The following is a 20,340-nucleotide window of genomic DNA, read 5'->3' as shown; positions in this document are numbered from 1 at the left end:
CCAGATGAAGGGGTTTGTTAACCTTGAAACGCGTCAGCACTTTAATGTTACCTGGAACGAAGAGGCAGACTGCAACATACAGCCGGAGGGCACAGCGCTGTCGAGTTCCTCCCAATGCTCAAGGCATCATTGCAGATTCATATACATCTATATATATATATATATACACACATATATATATATATATATACACACTACCTACTTGCGGTTGCCAGTAGGTAGTTATAATTAGGATTATTTTGTATAGGGAATTCGCAACATTCTATTGGGAATAACTTTGGCGCCGGTTGAGGAATCTTCCTGAAATTTTCCTCAAATTTGCCTTGCGGCGCTCCGCTCCTTCCCGAAAGTTTAGGGGGGATTCGTCAAGCAGGGGCCGAAATAAAAAGGGGGTCCCAAAACGTGTTTTCCCCATGTTAATTTCCATAGGGCGGTTGAACTCACTTTTAGCCCGAACGGCTGAATGGATTTCCACCAAACTTGGCAAAATTGTAGGGACTGGTAGCCCGATGTGCCTTTGCTATGTCTCAAGATATGTGCTCCAGTGGATTTTGAGTAATTTAGGTTAAAAAATATATATATATATCTATAAGCGCCCCCCAGTACGCGCACCGGGGCGCGCACCAGTGCGCTACGCGATTTCGCCAGCGGAAAGCTGATTGGCTCTCGGGTGTCTGTCAACATTCCAAACAGTCCGGAGCGGCCGCCATCTTGTGTCTCGGTAGGATCGAGACACAAGAGGTGGCAAAAACAAAGGGGGAAATGACCAAAAGAGGGCAGGGTAGACCCCTCCTGAGCCCCTAGGTTTGATGTGGGGGCCATGAAACGGCCCCGTGGGGCAAAAAAAAAAATATACCGGGAGCGTACCATGGGGAAAAATAGAATGACAGACTTTTTTAAAAAATGAAGCTTTTTTTATAAATTGGAGGTAGTTCTAAACTTTTTTTTATTCTTTTTGTTGTTTTATATTTTTTTTGTTTTTTGAACATTTTATACTTTTTTTGGCTTTTATGAACAGTTTTATTTTTTTTGTAATTTTTATGGGGAGAAACAAAAAACAGGGAATTGTAAACGGCTCAACTGGAGCAAAAAAAAAATCAGGAAAAAATTAAGATTTTTTTCTGCAGATATGGTTATCTCATGCACGGTTGATTAGGTTTATACTTTTTTCGCCATATGTAGTTGTAGTCCCACAATAGATACAAACAATTTTAAAACATCCAAACTTGGTTTGGATGTTTGGGACCATCTCCCTTGCCTCTGGACCCGATGGAGTGGGTTCTTTGCTTGGTGAGGTTCTGGAACAAGATTGGGGAAGGTTTCTGGACAGTTCTCTCACCTCTGCCGCAGAATAGTTGTTAGGATGCTTGCGTTGCATATGGCGAATCATGGTGTAGTTACCAAAAGAATATTTTTTTGTAGGGTTCCCCCTGGAAAGTTCACAGCCACAGATCAGACAAGTCACTTTTGCCGCATTGACTTTCTTCTGGCCTCTTGGGAATTTAAAAAACTCCCACACAATGTGCTCTCTCGGTTTGTAAGGGGGATTGTCTTCAGGAAGGAACGTCCTCTCCTCCTCCTCTTCTTCACCACCAATGTGGTGTTCCTTGTGGTGGTGGTGGTGGTTGTGCAGATGCTCCTGCTGCTGCTGCTACTGTAGCCATTTCTCAATGAATGAAAACAGGTCTTCCTCACTCAAAGAACAAAGTGAGATTGAGGAAAAAAGGTGTTGGCTTTCATCATTAGGAAATAAAAACTGTCCTGAACCAATGAAAAGTGTTATTTCCAGGTCACATGACCAGGGCTTTCCTCATTTGGAAACCAAAACTGTCCTGAAACAATAAAAAGTGTTATTTTTAGGTCACATGACCCGACGCGCTTACGCTACGCGCCCCGGGGCGCGCCCAGGGGCGCGTTGCGTAAGCGCGTCAGATGGTGCACTTACGCCGTGCGTATCACGCAGACGCGGCTACCCGATACGCCACGATGATGTTTTCGTTCGCGGCAAAAGCTCTAACGGGACGCTCACCGATACGCGCCCTGGGGTGTGCCGCAATACTGCACTTACCGGTGCGCTCACCGGGACGAGCACCGGGAGCGCTCCAGGGCAAAAAAAAAAACACAAAAAAAACCCATGAACAATATACATAAAAAAATAGTATGACATAAATATACAATATAGGATTAATTATAAAAAATATTACATTTCATACCTATAGAAATTTGCTATTAAAAAAACTTTGAAATTCACTGAAAAAACATAGGTTTGAGGCCCTATATATAGTTAGGAATTAGCATTTAAAAAAACAATGAAATTCACTGAAAAAAAACATAGGTTTCACACCAGTTATAGTTAGGAATTAGCATTTAAAAAACCTATGAAATTCACTGAAAAAGCCAGAGGTTTCACACCAGTTATAGTTAGGAATTAACATTTAAAAAATCTTTTAAATTCACTGAAAAAAACATAGGTTTCACACCAGTTATAGTTAGCTGGAAATTTTACTGACATAAAACCATTGAAATTCCCACGTTATAGTTAATTGGACTCACTATAACTTGTGCGCCTGCAATGCACTGCTGATGACGTCACATGAGTGATGTCACTGACCATGTCATGAGTGATGTAATATGTGACGTCATCAGCAGTGCATTGCAGGCGCACAAGTTATAGTGAGTCCAACTAACTATAACGTGGTAATTTCAATGGTTTTATGTCAGTAAAATTTCCAGCTAACTATAACTGGTGTGAAACATATGTTTTTTTCAGTGAATATATATATATATATATATACATATATATATATATATATATATATTTTTTTACCAAACTCCCTCGTTACCGAGAATGACTACACTGTGAGAAGTTGGCCTGATATATGATGCTCACTAGTTCTAGTGATCACCTTGTATCAGTCCAAACTAGCCAAAACGGTTTTAGAGAATACAAAAACTCCCATAAGCTGCGAGGAATTCTCCTCATTTTTCACCGAAAAATCTAAATTGCTTGAAGATGACCTCACAATTGCAGCAACTAACCTCAAGGCACTACCTCAATCCAGTAACGAGTCCAATTTCTCACCAGAGTGCCTCCAAACTAAAAATAAGGCAAATTGGGACACATTTGAACTATACGACCAGGAAAAAATCGCCAGAACGCTGGCGGCACTTAGACCGAACAACCACTTTCAAGACCCATTACCAGGAAAGTGTGTAAGAGAAATCAGCCACACGCTAGTTCCGATCTGGACTGAGATAATAAACGCCTCACTTGCACAAGGAACCCTCCCTGACTGTCTAAAAACAGGGCAGGTGATGCCCATCCTCAAAAAACCGACAGCTGTTGCTACAGACCCGAACAACTATCGACCAGTGACCAACATCCCTCTACTGGCTAAACTCATTGAGAAATGCGTGCAGGGCCAACTAAGTCAACACATCGCTAAATTCTCGCTACTGGATGATTGCCAATCAGGTTTCAGAACAGGGCACAGTACCGAAACTGCGATCCTGCACATTGTCGATGACGCCCTACAAGCCCTAGACCGAAATCAATCTTGCCTACTGATCCTCCTAGACCTATCATCAGCTTTTGATACGGTAAAACACGAAGTGCTTATGACCAGACTACAAAACAGGATGGGTTTGTCTGGAAACGTGCTGAAATGGTTTAATTCTTTCCTACAGAACAGGACTCAGCGATTGCTGGTTAACCAAGCAATCTCTTCCCCGAGCCCCAACGCAATAGGGGTCCCACAAGGCTCTACGCTATCCCCAGATCTATTCAACTTATATGTAGAACCTCTCACGGAGATCCTTCTAAAATCACAGGTATCCTATCACATGTATGCGGACGACACGCAATTATACATAAAGATCGCCTCCCTTGAGGACATTGACCTAATGAACAAGACACTAAAGAGTGCTTTGCGATGGCTAACAATGAACCATCTGAAACTAAACGCCCAGAAAACCGAATTCCTGCTAATCTCACCGACAAGGAGCCAATCTGAAGTTATAGAGTGGACTAAACTGGTGACTGCGCTAAACTGCACCCCGACCCTAGTTAACTCAGCCAAATCACTAGGAATTACACTAGATAAGAACCTCGACATGAAAAACCATATTAACGCAATGGCCAAGAGCGCCCGCTTCCACCTGAATTATTTAAGAAAACTGAAACCCTTTATCACGGAGACAGATCTAAAACTGGCTATACAATCACTAGTCATCTCGAGGATCGAATATGGCTGCACCACATGCGAACAATGAACTGATACCGTGCGCAAGCCGAGGCTTGACACATCACTGCTACCTCGTATATATGTGTGAACTTGAACTATATCTCACAGTCATACTATATAACTTCTATCTCACTTGATTTATTTATCCATATATGTGGAACTTTAACTATATGTCACAACCACTATATATAACTTCTACCGCACTTGATTTATTTATACTTTTTATCCTTGATATGCAATGAATCGCCTTATAACCCTACCTCAACGAGCATGGTTTGTTACCATGACACAAGCCAAGCCTTGCTCTCTATATAATGACAATTGCACAATCATTATGAATATATATATTTAATCGCGTCCATACAGTATATTGCCTTCTACCTCACTATTCTCTTGTTGTTAGTATTGCTTTTATTATCTTTATATGTAATTCCTTCCTGTTAAGCGCTCTGATACCCACGGGTCTTGTCCGCGCTATACAAAACACTATAAATAAATAAAATAAATAAATAAATAAATAAACAACCCTTATGGTGATTGGTTGGAAGTCAACCTTATAGACCAGCTATCCTAGTAGCGTGGACAAAAGCAGTCTTTAGGCTAAACTCTTTATGGCATGTGAAGCCAGCTGTTTTACCACATATAACCTTTGAATACCAAATGAAAACGACACCACACAGGTTGTTATGAAAATAAACAGTTATTTATTAACTAACATGCACCTCTGAACTCTTTATGAGGTCAGAGGGCTAAGCACATGACAAACTCTTAGGAAAAATACGTTTAAGTTGCACGATTTACAATGGTGCCCTAGGGGCACGACAAACCATATACTAAATAAATGGAATGTGAAAGTCAATTAAAGGAATGGAGCTGTCCAGAGGTTGTAGGATCGCTAGGACCACGCTATACTAACTTGAGGTAGGTAATAGGAGGCCCACGGACCGCGTGTGCAGAGTGTGAACTCACATGCGAGATGCGTACAAACGTCTATGGACAGTACAGTTTAAAGAAAAGGTAAGTACGGACGTTCCTGACTAGATAGGACTGAAACGACAATGGAACTGGACACTAGGAGAGTCAAGCTACCCTTGAGCACCGAAATGCTTGTGTTACCTCACCCACAGGCTGCGGGTGCATAGGTGCGAAGTCGTGTCGGGTTTCCGCGTCGAAGTCTTTGGAGCCTTGAGGAAAGATGCTGCAGGCGACCAGGGAGAAGATGTCCGGTGCAATCCAAGGGTGAATTGGTGAAGAGAAGAACCTGAAAGCAGAGGGGACAATGTTCAAAGTCACTAGCCAGTGACTGGAGTGGAACCAGGAGTGGAACCAGATGTTGTCATCGCGATCAGGTGAAGGTGGACGCTTGTTTCTGCAGCCACGTGGACCAGGTGGTGTCTTCGACGACCAGGATGGAGGCACGAGCTGTCCCACGCAGGCTCTCGCTGTCGGCGGTGTCGTCTCCGGATTCGGGTTCAACAGGCCTTGGCAAAGGCAACCCACGGGGTGAGTGGAAACGGCGTCTGGAGTGGACCAGGAGGGTCCGGGGTGCTTCTCTTTTGGAAGGGAGCAAGGGCCAGTCTGGAGCAACCAGACCAGCAGCAAAGTTGTCGGTGTTCGTCGTCTAGGAGGTCACTAGCCAGCCGGCAAGTGACCAGACAATGCTTCGAGCAGCAACCAGGCAGAAGGGCCCCACGCAGATCTCGTGGATGCTGGAAGGCTGATGTTCGATGCAGGAGCTGCTCGGGGCCGGGGCTTCTCAGTCCCCAAAGCACTTGGACGAGGATACCTGAGAAGTCGTGCTGGAGCGAAGTGCTGCTTCTTTCAAGATAGCCGGTCCCACGTGTCTTGTCGCACCCACGGGTCTCAGCTGTGCTGGAATTGTAGGTAGAGGTTGGAGAGGTCTGGGAATCCGGGTCTCGTCGGGCTCTGAAGTCTGGATCCTTTGCAGAAAGATGACAAAGGGAAGTCGCGGTACGCTGATGGTGCCTGCAGATGCAGGGTGGACACTCCTTGCCCACAAGGGAGATTCCTTCTGTCTTCTGTGGAGCAGAACGTCGAGGTCCAGAGTTTCTTCTTGTGAAGTTGATCAGGATAATCTAATTTGGAATGGGACCAGCTCCTACCTTTATCCAACTAAAGGGGGGCTGCACTACGACTAGGTCCCTCCTCTGGGTGGGACCAGGAAGGGGGATGGTTACACCCCCTTTCCTTTGTCCGGTCTTGCGCCAGCTCTGAGGCTGGAGTGCCCCAGGAACTGGTTTAGACCGGCATATGCACAGGGACACCTTGTGTGCCCCAGGCATGTCTCATTCCTTTCAGCCCTGGCCTACCTAATACACAAAATCCTGTCTGGGGTGATGCTAGCACCTCCCAAGGCAGGAAACCCTTTGTCCGATCCTCCCTCACTGGAAGGACTCCCAGCAGCAGGAGGTCAGACTTGTGTCTGTGGTGGCAGCATCCATTTTGTGATGCTGAGGCTCGAGTTAACTTTAACCGGGGTTCACAGTTACATACATGTCGTGTCCCTCTAGAAGGGTGGAATGCTACCCCCGTCGCCAGAATTGGCGAGGGGGTAGTATTCCAATTCGTATGACACCTTACTCGACATGTTTTGATAATGCTATACCAAAGTTAGCATTTGACCGCGAGGATAATAATGGACTTAAGAGCATATGGTATAGCGTTATCATGGAACAGCTATTAGGACTTGGTTCCGCAAGCTGCAAACGGGCTCAGCTCATGCCAGAGCACCATCTCACATAATTCCAAGCACTCTGCCTTCAGGATTGATAAGGCCTGCCATAGGAGTGACTGATAGGAATATATGTGCCCATTTTAGGGTTAGATATAGAGATACTATATCTAAAGCAAAGGGTGATTACACCACCTTGCCCCAGCTGTCGTGCAGCCAGTTGTGCCAGATTTTGATGGCCAGCCAGGGGTGGCATAATACATGCTGCAGCCCATGGTAGGCCCTGGGTACACCTATGCCCTGGATACCTAAGGTATGCTGTACAGGGACTGATAAGGTGGCCCAGTACCAATTGGTTATGCACCTAAGGTACATGCTTGTCAATTTAGAGAGAGAACAGCTAGGCTGTGGGTCTGATTAGCAGGCCCACAGCCAGGGAAAGTCGTAAACCAGTGAAGCAAAAAGCAAAAATCGGGGGTGACCATAGGATTGCAGACCCTACTCTCCTACATAACCCCCCCCCCCAAACTTAGGGACATTAAACTAACCTTGACCAGGTGAGTCTTCTTGTTCTAAGTGGAAGTACCTGGAGAGACCATCTGCATTGCCATGGTCAGTCCCTGGTCTGTGCTCCACTGTAAAGTCCATCCCCTGTAGGGAAATGGACCACCTAAGAAGTTTGGGGTTTTCACCCTTCCTTTGATTTAGCCATAAGAGGGGCTTATGGTCGGTCTGAATCTTGAAGTGAGTACCAAACAAGTATGGCCTCAACTTCTTCAGGGCCCAAAACACAGCAAAGGCCTCCCTCTCAATAGCTGACCAACGTTTCTCTCTAGGGGTCAGCCTTCTACTTATAAAAGCAATTGGCTGGTCATGACCATCAATATTCAGTTGAGATAGAACAGCTCCCACACCCAACTCAGATGCATCTGTTTGGACAATGAATGACTTGGAGTAGTCTGGACTCTTGAGAATAGGTGCAGTGCACATGGCCTGCTTTAGGTCATCGAAGGTCTTCTGACAGGTAACTGTCCACTGAACTTTCTTTGGCATTTTCTTACTTGTCAGGTCATTAAGTGGAGTCACAATGGTTCCATAATTTCTGACAAATTTCCTATAGTAACCAGACAGGCCCAAGAAAGCTCCGACCTGTGTCTGGGTGGTTGGGGGAGCCCAGTCCTTTATGGCCTGTATCTTGCTCTCCAAAGGTTGAACTTGGCCTCCACCTACAAGGTGACCCAAGTATACAACTTCACTCTGCCCTATCTGGCACTTGGTGGCCTTGATAGTGAGGCCTGCCTTGTGCAGAGCCTCTAAAACTTTCCTCAGGTGGATCAGGTGATCCTCCCAGGTGGAGCTAAAGACAGCAATATCATCTAGATATGCTGCACAGAAGTCATCCAGCCCAGAGAGAACTTGGTTCACCCACCTTTGAAAAGTGGCAGGTGCATTCTTCAAACCAAAGGGCATCACCACAAACTGGTAATGACCTCCTGGGGTCGAAAATGCTGTTTTGGCCTTGGCATCCTCAGCTAACCTGATTTGCCAATAACCAGCTGTCAGGTCAAATGTACTCAAGAATTTGGCAGAAGCCAATTTATCTATGAGTTCATCTGCTCTTGGTATTGGATGGGCATCTGTCTTAGTGACCGCACTGAGACCCCTGTAGTCTACACAAAACATCATCTCTCTCTTACCATCCTGGGTGTGAGGTTTAGGCACTAGAACTACCGGACTAGCCCAAGGGCTCTCTGAGGGTTCAATGACTCCCAATTCCAACATTTTCTGTACTTCTTGTTTTATGCAGGGCCTGACGTGGTCAGGTTGCCTGTAGATTTTAATCTTTATAGGCAGACTGTCACCAGTGTCCACCTCATGGGTGCACCAGTTTGTCTGACTGGGTGTCAGAGAGAACATTTGTCTGAAGGATTGAAGAACCTGTTTACAATCCTCTTGTTGATGCTCAGAGAGGCTGTCAGAAAAGACTACACCATCTACTGACCCATCATCAGGGTTTTGAGTGAGCAGGTCTGGGAGAGGGTCACTCTCTTCCTCCTGTCCCTCATCTGTAGCCATGATCAAGCCCATGTCTTCCCTGTTGACAAATGCCTTGAGCCTGTTCACATGAAGTACTCTGTGAGGGCTCCTGGGAGTTCCAAGGTCCACCAGGTAGGTGACCTCTCCCTTTTGCTCAATAATGGTATGGGGTCCAGACCACTTGTCTTGGAGAGCTGCTGGGGCCACTGGCTCCAACACCCACACCTTCTGTCCTGGGTGATACACAGTCAGGACAGCCTTTTGGTCATGCCAAGCTTTTTGGAGTTCTTGGCTGGCCTCCAGGTTTTTAGATGCCTTTTCCATGTACTCTGACATCCTGGAGCGGAGACCAAGTACATAGTCCACTATGTCTTGCTTAGGCTTTTTGAGAGGTCTCTCCCATCCTTCCTTCACAAGACACAGGGGTCCTCTTACAGGATGCCCAAACAGAAGTTCAAAAGGGCTGTAGCCAACCCCCTTCTGTGGGACCTCTCTGTAAGCAAACAAAAGGCAGGGTAAAAGGATGTCCCATCTTCGCCTAAGCTTTTCAGGTAAACCTTTTATCATCCCTTTGAGGGTCTTGTTGAACCTTTCAACAAGCCCATTGCACTGTGGGTGATTGGGGGTGGTGAATTTGTAGTTGACCCCACACTCCTTCCACATTGCAGTCAAGTATCCTGACATAAAGTTTGCACCTCTGTCAGAGACAACCTCCTTAGGAAACCCCACTCTAGTAAAAACTGAGAGTAGGGCCTTGGCCACAATAGGAGCTGTAGTGGTCCTAAGGGGAATAGCTTCTGGATACCTGGTGGCATGATCCACTACCAGCAGTATAAATCTGTGTCCAGATGCTGTTGGGGGTCCATTGGTCCAACAATGTCAATCCCCACTCTTTCAAAGGGTACCCCCACCACAGGTAGTGGTATAAGGGGGGCCTTTGTTGTGCCACCTGATTTGCCACTGGCTTGACAGGTGACACATGAGCGACAAAACTCTTTAGAGTCCTCAGGCATATGGGGCCAGTGAAAGTGTGGGGCAAGTCTGTCCCAAGTCTTGTTCTGGCCTAAGTGACCTGCAAGGGGAATCTCATGGGCCAAGGTGAGAAGGAGACCTCTCAGAGACAAGGGGATGACCAGCCTCCTGGTAGCACCAGGCTTGGGGTCTCTTGCCTCAGAGTAAAGGAGTCCATCATCCCAGTACACTTTATGGCACATGTGGCATTCCCTGCAGCCTCAGCAGCAGCCTGCTGTCTGAGGGGTTCAAGAGATGAACAGTCTAATTGTGCTTGTCTCAAGTCTGCCCTGGAAGGTCCCCCTGTCCCAAGAAACTCAACCTGATCAGACTCAAGTTCTTCTAGGACAGTTCCTTCTGGGGTCTTTGGGTCAGTCTCCTGTGAGAGCTGATCCTCACCTTGAGCCAAGGGGGAAGGCACTGCCTTAACCCTACTGTTCTTACTCTTGGTTAGTGTCTGGTCTATTGTTCCAGCACTAGTTCAGCTGGGCATTTCTTGGCCTGTGACCTAGTCACAGCAAGGACATGTGCTGGCAAACCTAAAATCTCCACATGAGTCCTATACTCCACATCTGACCATAGGGAGGATTCCAAATCATTGCCCAAAAGACAGCCCACTGGGAGGTCTGAACTAACAACAACCCTTTTGAGGCCATTTACCCCCCTCCCCTCCCCAGGAGAAATTAGCAAGTGCCATACTATGGGTGGTAGTGACATTGCTAGCGTTGGTCACTAGGTAGTCTGAACCTAGTATTACCTGACCAGGGTCCACAAAGTTTGGTGTCACCATAGTGACACTGGCACAAGTGTCCCTGTAGGCCTGAGCCAATTTTCCATTGATTAAAGGCGTTTGCCTGTACTTGCCCAGAGTACTGGGACTTATTGTAGGGGTCAAATCCATGTCCCCAGTACAAACAAGAACAGCCTGGGTAGGTACTCTGACTAGGTCAGAGCCTGCCTCCGATACAAATGTCAACCCCACTATAGCCTTAGGGGGAACACTACCGCTACTAACTGAACTAGGGGTTGCAGGTGCCTTAGGGGCAGTAGTGGTAGGAGCTGGGCCTTTCTTGGTGCACTCACTAAACCAGTGAGTATTACTTTTACAGTATTGGCATGATGGTTTCTTCTGACCATTATTCTTCTTCTTTTGGGAATCCTGGGACCCACCCTCCTTAGATTGTTGGGGCCCTGTTGAAGACTTCTGGTCATTTTGCTTATTCTCATTACCCTTCTGGTCTGCTTTCTTCTGGCCACCACCCTGGTTCTGGTTCTGCTGCTTGACCCTTGTCCTGACCCATCTGTCTGCCTTCTTTCCCAATTCTTGGGGAGAGGTCAGATCTGAGTCAATAAGGTGCTGATGCAACAACTGATTTCGACAATTACTTAAGATTTGTTCTCTCATAATTAGATTGTATAATCCTGTGTAATCAGTAACTTTACTTCCCAGTAACCAGCCTTCAAAAGCCTTATTGGCACAATCTACAAAGTCAGCCCAATCCTGAGACTGAATTTTCTGGGTGTCTCTGAACAGCAACCTGTACTGCTCAGTTGTTAAGCCAAACCCATCAATCAGTGTATTCTTCAGGACTTGGTAATTGTTAGCATCCTTAGCTCTATTAGTGAGGAGCTTATCTCTACCTTTACCTTCAAAGGAGAGCCACAGTATAGCTGCCCACTGACTCTGGGGAATGCACTGGACAGTGCAGGCCCTCTCCAAAGCAGTCATCCATTTGTGGATGTCATCCCTTTGTTTAAAGGGGGGCACTATTTTACTCAGGTGTCTAGTATCAAAACTCCTGTCTTTATCTCTAATGATAATGCTGCCACCAGTGGGGTTTGCCCCACTCAATTTCTGCTCTCTGGCAAAGGCAAGTCTTTCTTTGGCAAGGGCAAGTTCTTCCCTCTCAATCCTCAGATGGACTTCCCTCATCTTAGCTTCATGCTCTCTTCTCTGAGGGGATGTCATCTCTCTCTGAGAAGATGCCCAAGAGACATGGGCACGAACAGATCTGTTAGAGCCTCTGGAGTGAGACCTAACTTGTCTATTCCCAAGGTTAAGCCTACCTGAGGTTAGGCCTGGGGGTCCCCCAGTCCCATTCTCATGTATGCTCAAGTTGGTCCTGGTGAGCCTACTGACTACTACTGGACCTTTTTCTGCCTCGTCCCCAGATAATTCCTTTTCCTCTTCCTCCTCTTCACTTTCTGTTTCATGGAGGTTAAGGTCAGGATCACCCAAGGTTTCCTCTAAGGGTGGCATGCTCCCATCTTGATTAGAGGGGCCTGGGTTAGAAGCCCATCTGGCATCATATGTCTCTAAGAGACCTATCAGAAAAGGAATGGTAGGGTTAGAACCCTGTTTTAGTTTCCTGGAGGTACACAATTGTCTCATCGCCTGGAAGCTAAGGGCTGCATATCTGGAAGTGACCTGTGGAGGGTCATCAACCACAAGGGGAGCCTCTGTGTTCCCTCCTGTGGTAGACATGCTAGTGAGGTGTAAGTGGTGCACTTACCTACACTATGTGTTTACCTACTGATCCCTTGCTAGGAGTTGTAGTCAGGGTGTGCTACTCCCTTTCTACTACAACAGCTGGTTCAGTAGAACTCAGAGTATTTCTAAGCTTGTTATATGTACCTATAGTACCTTATGTGATTTTTCAAATGATATCTCAGATTATATTTGGTAAAAATAACAGCAAGCTCAAATCCCAACCGCTGCACACCAATGTGAGTAGTTGGCCTGATATATGATGCTCACTAGTTCTAGTGATCACCTTGTATCAGTCCAAACAACCCTTATGGTGATTGGTTGTAAGTCAACCTTATAGACCAGCTATCCTAGTAGCGTGGACAAAAGCAGTCTTTAGGCTAAACTCTTTATGGCATGTGAAGCCAGCTGTTTTACCACATATAACCTTTGAATACCAAATGAAAAGGACACCACACAGGTTGTTATGAAAATAAACAGTTATTTATTAACTAACATACACCTCTGAACTCTTTATGAGGTCAGAGGGCTAAGCACATGACAAACTCTTAGGAAAAATACGTTTAAGTTGCACGATTTACAATGATGCCCTAGGGGCACGACAAACCATATACTAAATAAATGGAATGTGAAAGTCAATTGAAGGAATGGAGCGTCCAGAGGTTGTAGGATCGCTGGGACCACGCTATACTAACTTGAGGTAGGTAATAGGAGGCCCACAGAGCGCGTGTGCAGAGTGTGAACTCACACGCGAGATGCGTACAAACGTCTATGGACAGTACAGTTTAAAGAAAAGGTAAGTACGGACGTTCCTGACTAGATAGGACTGAAACGACAATGGAACTGGACACTAGGAGAGTCAAGCTACCCTTGAGCACCGAAATGCTCGTGTTACCTCACACACAGGCTGCGGGTGCATAGGTGCGAAGTCGTGTCGGGTTTCCGCGTCGAAGTCTATGGAGCCTTGAAGAAAGATGCTGCAGGCGACCAGGAGGAAGATGTCCGGTGCAATCCAAGGGTGAATTGGTGAAGAGAAGAACCTGAAAGCAGAGGGGACAATGTTCAAAGTCACTAGCCAGTGACTGGAGTGGAACCAGGAGTGGAACCAGATGTTGTAATCGCGATCAGGTGAAGGTGGACGCTTGTCTCTGCAGCCACGTGGACCAGGTGGTGTCTTCGACAACCAGGATGGAGGCACGAGCTGTCCCACGCAGGCTCTCGCTGTCGGCGGTGTCGTCTCCGGATTTGGGTTCAACAGGCCTTGGCAAAGGCAACCCACGCGGTGAGTGGAAACAGCGTCTGGAGTGGACCAGGAGGGTCCGGGGTGCTCCTCTTTTGGAAGGGAGCAAGGGCCAGTCTGGAGCAACCAGACCAGCAGCAAAGTTGTCTGTGTTAGTCGTCTAGGAGGTCACTAGCCAGCCGGCAAGTGACCAGACAACGCGTCGAGCAGCAACCAGGCAGAAGGGCCCCACGCAGATCTCGTGGATGCTGGAGGGCTGATCTTCGATGCAGGAGCTGCTCGGGGTCGGGGCTTCTCAGTCCCCAAAGCACTTGGACGATGATACCTCAGAAGTCGTGCTGGAGCGAAGTGCTGCTTCTTTCAAGATGGCCGGTCCCACGTGTCTCGCAGCACCCACGGGTCTCAGCTGTGCTGGAATTGTAGGTAGAAGTCGGAGAGGTCTGGGAATCCGGGTCTCGTCGGGCTCTGAAGTCTGGATCCTTTGCAGGAAGACGACAAAGGGAAGTCGCGGTACGCTGATGGTGCCTGCAGATGCAGGGTGGACACTCCTTGCCCACAAGGGAGATTCCTTCTGTCTTCTGTGGAGCAGAACGTCGAGGTCCAGAGTTTCTTCTTGTGAAGTTGATCAGGATAATTTAATTTGGAATGGGACCAGCTCCTACCAATATCCAACTAAAGGGGGGCTGCACTATGACTAGGTCCCTCCTCTGGGTGGGACCAGGAAGGGGGGTGGTTACACCCACTTTCCTTTGTCCGGTCTTGCTCCAGCTCTGGGGCTGGAGTGCCCCAGGAACTGGTTTAGACCGGCATATGCACAGGGACACCTTGTGTGCCCCAGGCATGTCTCATTCCTTTCAGCCCTGGCCTACCTAATACACAAAATCCTGTCTGGGGTGGTGCTAGCACCTCCCAAGGCAGGAAACCCTTTGTCTGAGCCTCCCTCGCTGGAAAGACTCCCAGCAGCAGGAGGTCAGACTTGTGTCTGTGGTGGCAGCATCCATTTTGTGATGCTGAGGCTCGAGTTAACTTTAACCGGGGTTCACAGTTACATACATGTCGTGTCCCTCTAGAAGGGTGGAATGCTACCCCTGTCGCCAGAATTGGCGAGGGGGTAGTATTCCAATTCCTATGACACCTTACTCGACATGTTTTGATAATGGTATACCAAAGTTAGCATTTGACCGCGAGGATCATAATGCACTTAAGAGTATATGGTATAGCGTTATCATGGAACAGCTATTAGGACTTGGTTCCGCAAGCTGCAAACAGGCTCAGCTCATGCCAGAGCACCATCTCACATAATTCCAAGCACTCTGCCTTCAGGATTGATAAGGCCTGCCATAGGAGTGACTGATAGGAATATATGTGCCCATTTTAGGGTTAGATATAGAGATACTATATCTAAAGCAAAGGGTGATTACACCACCTTGCCCCAGCTGTCGTGCAGCCAGTTGTGCCAGATTTGGATGGCCAGCCAGGGGTGGCATAATACATGTTGCAGCCCCTGGTAGGCCCTGGGTACACCTATGCCCTGGATACCTAAGGTATGCTGTACAGGGACTGATAAGGTGGCCCAGTACCAATTGGTTATGCACCTAAGGTACATGGTTGTCAATTTAGAGAGAGAACAGCTAGGCTGTGCGTCTGATTAGCAGGCCCACAGCCAGGGAAAGTCGTAAACCAGTGAAGCAAAAAGCAAAAATCGGGGGTGACCATAGGATTGCAGACCCTACTCTCCTACATACACCGTGTCTTGAAAGGATCATTTATTGTCGGCTGACAATTGTCGGACACATTTCGCCTGCCCTGCAGGCTTGCTCACCAAAAAAGTACATAATATTTTCAACCATTTCTAAACACCCTGATGTGCCGTGCCACATTACAACTACAATTAAAGTGCATTAGACAACAGACTCATAGTTTTTGCTTCATTACACCGAGACACCATAATCATTTAACGATAGCATCATTTGTTTATAATCCTACCCTAGTGGGCATTCACCACCAATAAGATTTAATACTGTTCACTAAAGCGCTACGTGCTGATGTCCTAACAATACAAAAACAAACAATATACAAACTGTGTTACATATACAAAAACAGTTCAAAACCCAGAGTTTCCAGAAAGACTCAATGTAGACTAATATTTTAAAGATTAAAGATGCATCATATGGAGGTCTTCTTCCATATTGAGGCCTCCCGGGGTTTTAGTATAGAGTTCAATTATATAACTATTTTAACCTTCTTAATTTTCTCTCACGATTCCCACCTCTTCTGTTTCGTGGGACAGCATCTAATACAAAATATATTAATCCTTGTACATTCTTGACATGATGTTGCTTGAAATGTTGTGCCACTGGGTACGATCTCTCAGTTCTTGATAGCTCTGAGATGTTGAAGAACTCGCTTGTGTACCAGTAAGATTGTACTGCCCACGTACTTCAAACCACAAGGGCACTGAAGCACGTGGACAGCACAGTCTGTCTTGCAGGTGAATTGGGCGTTAAATAGCTTTTCTCTTGTGGAAAGTCCTGATTTATATGTGGTAGTGTTTTTCCCATGGATACACGCTTTGCATTTGATAAAGCCATCTTTTCTCCATAGCCATGTGGCGGTTTTCATCTTGATTTCGGGTAAAGGTGCCAAATTACTCACTAACATTTGTTTGAATGATTTTGCCCGCCTAAAGGTGTTGTATAGCATTTTAGGACCCTAGTGTAATTTTCCCGATTCATGCCCTTATAGAGATATAAATCCCCCTATCCTTATATAGGCATAGAAATCATAACCATATTTAGACATAGCTCACGCAGTCCAAATACAGCATGGCTACTTCCACTAGTTCCAAAAATCCACAACGATTTCTTGGAAAACTCGCCTTCAGCAGCTAGGGACTTCCCCCTGCTTGAATATTGATTTATCCTAGAACTCCAGGAGTTTTCAAAGAACTGAGACTCTTTGATTACGTTATTATGTCCAACCTTATGTCAAACTCAGCACTTTCAAGGTATAAATATACCCACACTTGTCCTAGGAAACACACAGTGGTTTGGAGCAGTTCCACTATCTACTTGCCCGACGCATCTCGCTGCAGCAAGTGCCGAAGGAAGCCGACCCTCCAGCAGACGCACTGAGAGAGACGCTGTCTTTTCTCTTGCCGAGAAATCCAGCTCCAGTGTTTCCAAGCTCCCCTTGCGGGGTGTTGGGAAATCGAGTCCTGTGACAGAGAGACACCAGACCTCCTTCATTCTAAACCAAGGTATGGAGCTGATTAGACCCTCAGAGAAATCTTGGATAGATTCTTGGCGAAAGAATACTAAACTTATGCTACACCACACTTACTTCTTCCCTCGTACTAGACTTGGGTTAGGTACACCGGGGTAGGCGTATTTTAGAAGCACCAGTTGAGTACTTTTAGTCCTTATTTATTTAATGTCTGTATTCTATGTATTTCTATGGCTTAGAAACCATACCATGCTTTTACAGTATTATTTCATAATACTCTTCTTGCTGTACGCATTATACTTTACAGCCAGTATAACAATTGTAGCAGTTCATTTCTTCTGCATGAGAAAGAAGACTGTTCAATAAATACTTTTTATTGAAAACGCCCATCTCTGTATTTCTCTGCACCTCTAGTGAAACGAAGCATGCACGATTTACTGAGGGAAATATCTATCTATTGTTTCCACGACTCTGAAGATATGTTTTATCTTGGGGAAACAAAGTTGTCATGTTTATGCGGTTGTGAGAAACTAATCCCTTCTTGTTTATTCGAGAAAGTTTCTAGTGACCTCTGAGCTAGCTGGCTCTCACAATTAAGTCTAATGTATTTGATAGAGACCTAGTAGACCTAAGTCCTACGTCAATTCTATAGGATATGTTATTCCAATGCGCAGATCCTATTGGGAATATAGGAACTACACTACAAAGGTTATTAGGGGTCCTTTTTGTACCACTTTACCTAGCACCGGGTCATTGCGAATTAAATGCCAGTGTTTGGATAAATATATCTAACATTTTGATGTTTATTATATGTAGTGATCATCCTACACTGGTTTTTGTTGTTGCTTTCCAATTTTTTCTTTGTGTTTCTTTTATTAAGCAGAATCTCTTCTCTAGGTTTTCTTTCTGCTTTAAAAATGGCTGACTTAATGCATTGCTCAGAATATCCTCTAGATTTAAAACGTCTTTCCAGACAGTTAAGTTCTTTTTTACAACTGTCATGATTACTACATTTACAAATAGTTCGTAAACGTTCTCCATAGGGTATGCTTCTGATTAAATTAAGAGGATGGTAACTTGTTGCATGCAACAGTGTATTTCCCTCTGTAGGTTTTTGGTACACCTTAGTCTCTAATTTGCCTACATTTATATATACAGTTAGATCAAAGAAATGTACACTTGTAGAACTTACTTTACTTGTACATTTGAGGTTAAGGTCATTAACCTGAAGTTTTTTCATGAACTCTGTTGCCATCTTTTCAGAGCCTTTCCACAGGATAAATCATCTATGAAGCGGCTCCGATGCATGATGTGATTTTGCCATTCCTCATGGTACAGTTTCTGGATCACCTACTTCTCCCACCAGTCCATATTCAAATTAGCATAGCTGGGGGTGAAGTAGGTACCCATCGCTGTACCGCACACTTGATGAAATATTTCCCAGTTGAAGAGAAATTAGTTATGTATTAAGCATGTAGGGACCATTTCAATGAGCATATGGGTATGCGAACAAAGTGTTCAAGGTCGACTTCCCAAAACGTATTTGATTGCATTGAAACAGTCTACATGTTTGATGCTGGTATTAAGTGTGGTAACATCAATCGTGCCAGCAAGAAATCATGTTCTCAAGGGAGATCATAGACCTTCTGTAAAAAGTCACCTGTATCCCGGATATAGGATTGAAGACACTTAACCAAAGGACATAACATAGGAGCTACAAATTTGGAAGTATTTTCAAGGGCACTGCCAATTGCTGAGATTATTGGGCAGCCTGGTGGATTAATTGGGTCTTTGTGCACCTTTGGGATCAGATATGAAACTGGCATGACAGGATTGTCAATTTTTAAAAACATCAATTCATCATGCGTAAATAAACATGGAGTATACCATTCCTGTAGTCGCATATTGTATGCGCAATGACTTGAAATCATCATATAATTGCCCACTCTGACATAGTTAGAATGATTGTTCAATTGTTTGTACACTTCATTCAAGTACTGTTGCCTTCCCCACAAAACCACATTCCCACCTTTGTCTGCGTTTCGTACTTCGCAATCTGCATTTGATAATTTGTTTCCTATAGCATTGTAATCTTTCTTTCTGCAATATTATTTTATTTTTGCCAGTAGTACATTTGTATAGCTGTTTTAGTTCATTAGTCACCAATTAATTATAGATATCAGAGTCTCTAGTTGACACAGGTGTGAATCTTGTAGTAGGTCTAAAATTTGTCAGGGCATTGGTTGTAATATCTAGACCTTGTCTAGCTGCCATTTCTAGGACACCTGAGGTGAAATTCTGTGTGTCATTAGCTGTATGTAAGGTATTGTTTTTCTTTTCTTCCTCCAGTTGTTGCAAATCCATCATAAGATTCATATCATCCACCACTAAAGTAGCTGGACGAATTTCGGTAGTATTTCCATCACAAACTAACATTTTCCTTTGGTTAATCGCAAAATGTTTTTTCAATTTTAAAGTCCTGACATATTTGAAAACATCCACTCTTGTTTTAACATACTCAAAATCGCCTTCCGGGCAGTATGATAGGCCCACCCCTTTTTGTCTTTTTCAGATAGGATGATGTCCATCAAATTGATAATTGAGGTTTCATCTCCTTCGTGGTTTCCTTTAATTTACTTTTTCTTGGTTTTCCCTTTCGGTATCTGCATTTTGCACCCTTGCGCCTTGGTTTCCTCTGCCTCTTCCCCTTTGAGGTTTTACGCTGCTTTGTGTTTTTGGACGGAGGTTGAACCTCCTGTCCTCTTGTAAAAAAAAAAAACTCTTCAATTACTGAGGGGGCTGGACCTGCCATTGACCCACCAGGATTTTCATCTGCATCAAGTTCGGAACTTTGTACACTGCTTAATTCTGACTGTTGATCGCAAGATGGTCTACTGCTTACAATAATTCTTTGTCTACACAACGTTTGACATTTTCTTGCGAATGTGTAAATCTGGCACCATGCAAAGTCAGTTTTGTCACGCTGGAATTTTTACATGTATCTTTCTTTGATGGACTCTTCCAGCTTACAGATTCGATCCTTCATTTCTGTTTTGAACTTTTCGATGGGTTCTTGGTTTACTTCTTTATCCAGCATACATGTGATTTGGTTGATTTCCTCAAGGATGTTTTGCCTGTCAATGTCAGCATATTTTATAAGAATTGTCAGCATCCTTCGAGAGGACTCCTGATTGTTATCCGCCCACTTTCAAAGCATGTTTGGGTGGGGAACTTCGTATGTGGGTGCTACCAATATTCTAAGACCTCTGGGGATGCGTTTGACTTCTAAATAGCGTTGGAGGGAATTTGACTCCCACCATTTTGCCAATTCAGTTCTTTTGAGCTTTTCAAGTCTTTTGAGGCGTGACAGTATGTCAGAAACTGCTGTACTTGTTGATGTTTC

Source organism: Lissotriton vulgaris, chromosome 5, assembly GCF_964263255.1.
Source record: "Lissotriton vulgaris chromosome 5, aLisVul1.2, whole genome shotgun sequence".
NCBI lineage: Eukaryota > Metazoa > Chordata > Amphibia > Caudata > Salamandridae > Lissotriton > Lissotriton vulgaris.
Note: the sequence above shows the minus strand (reverse complement) of the source record.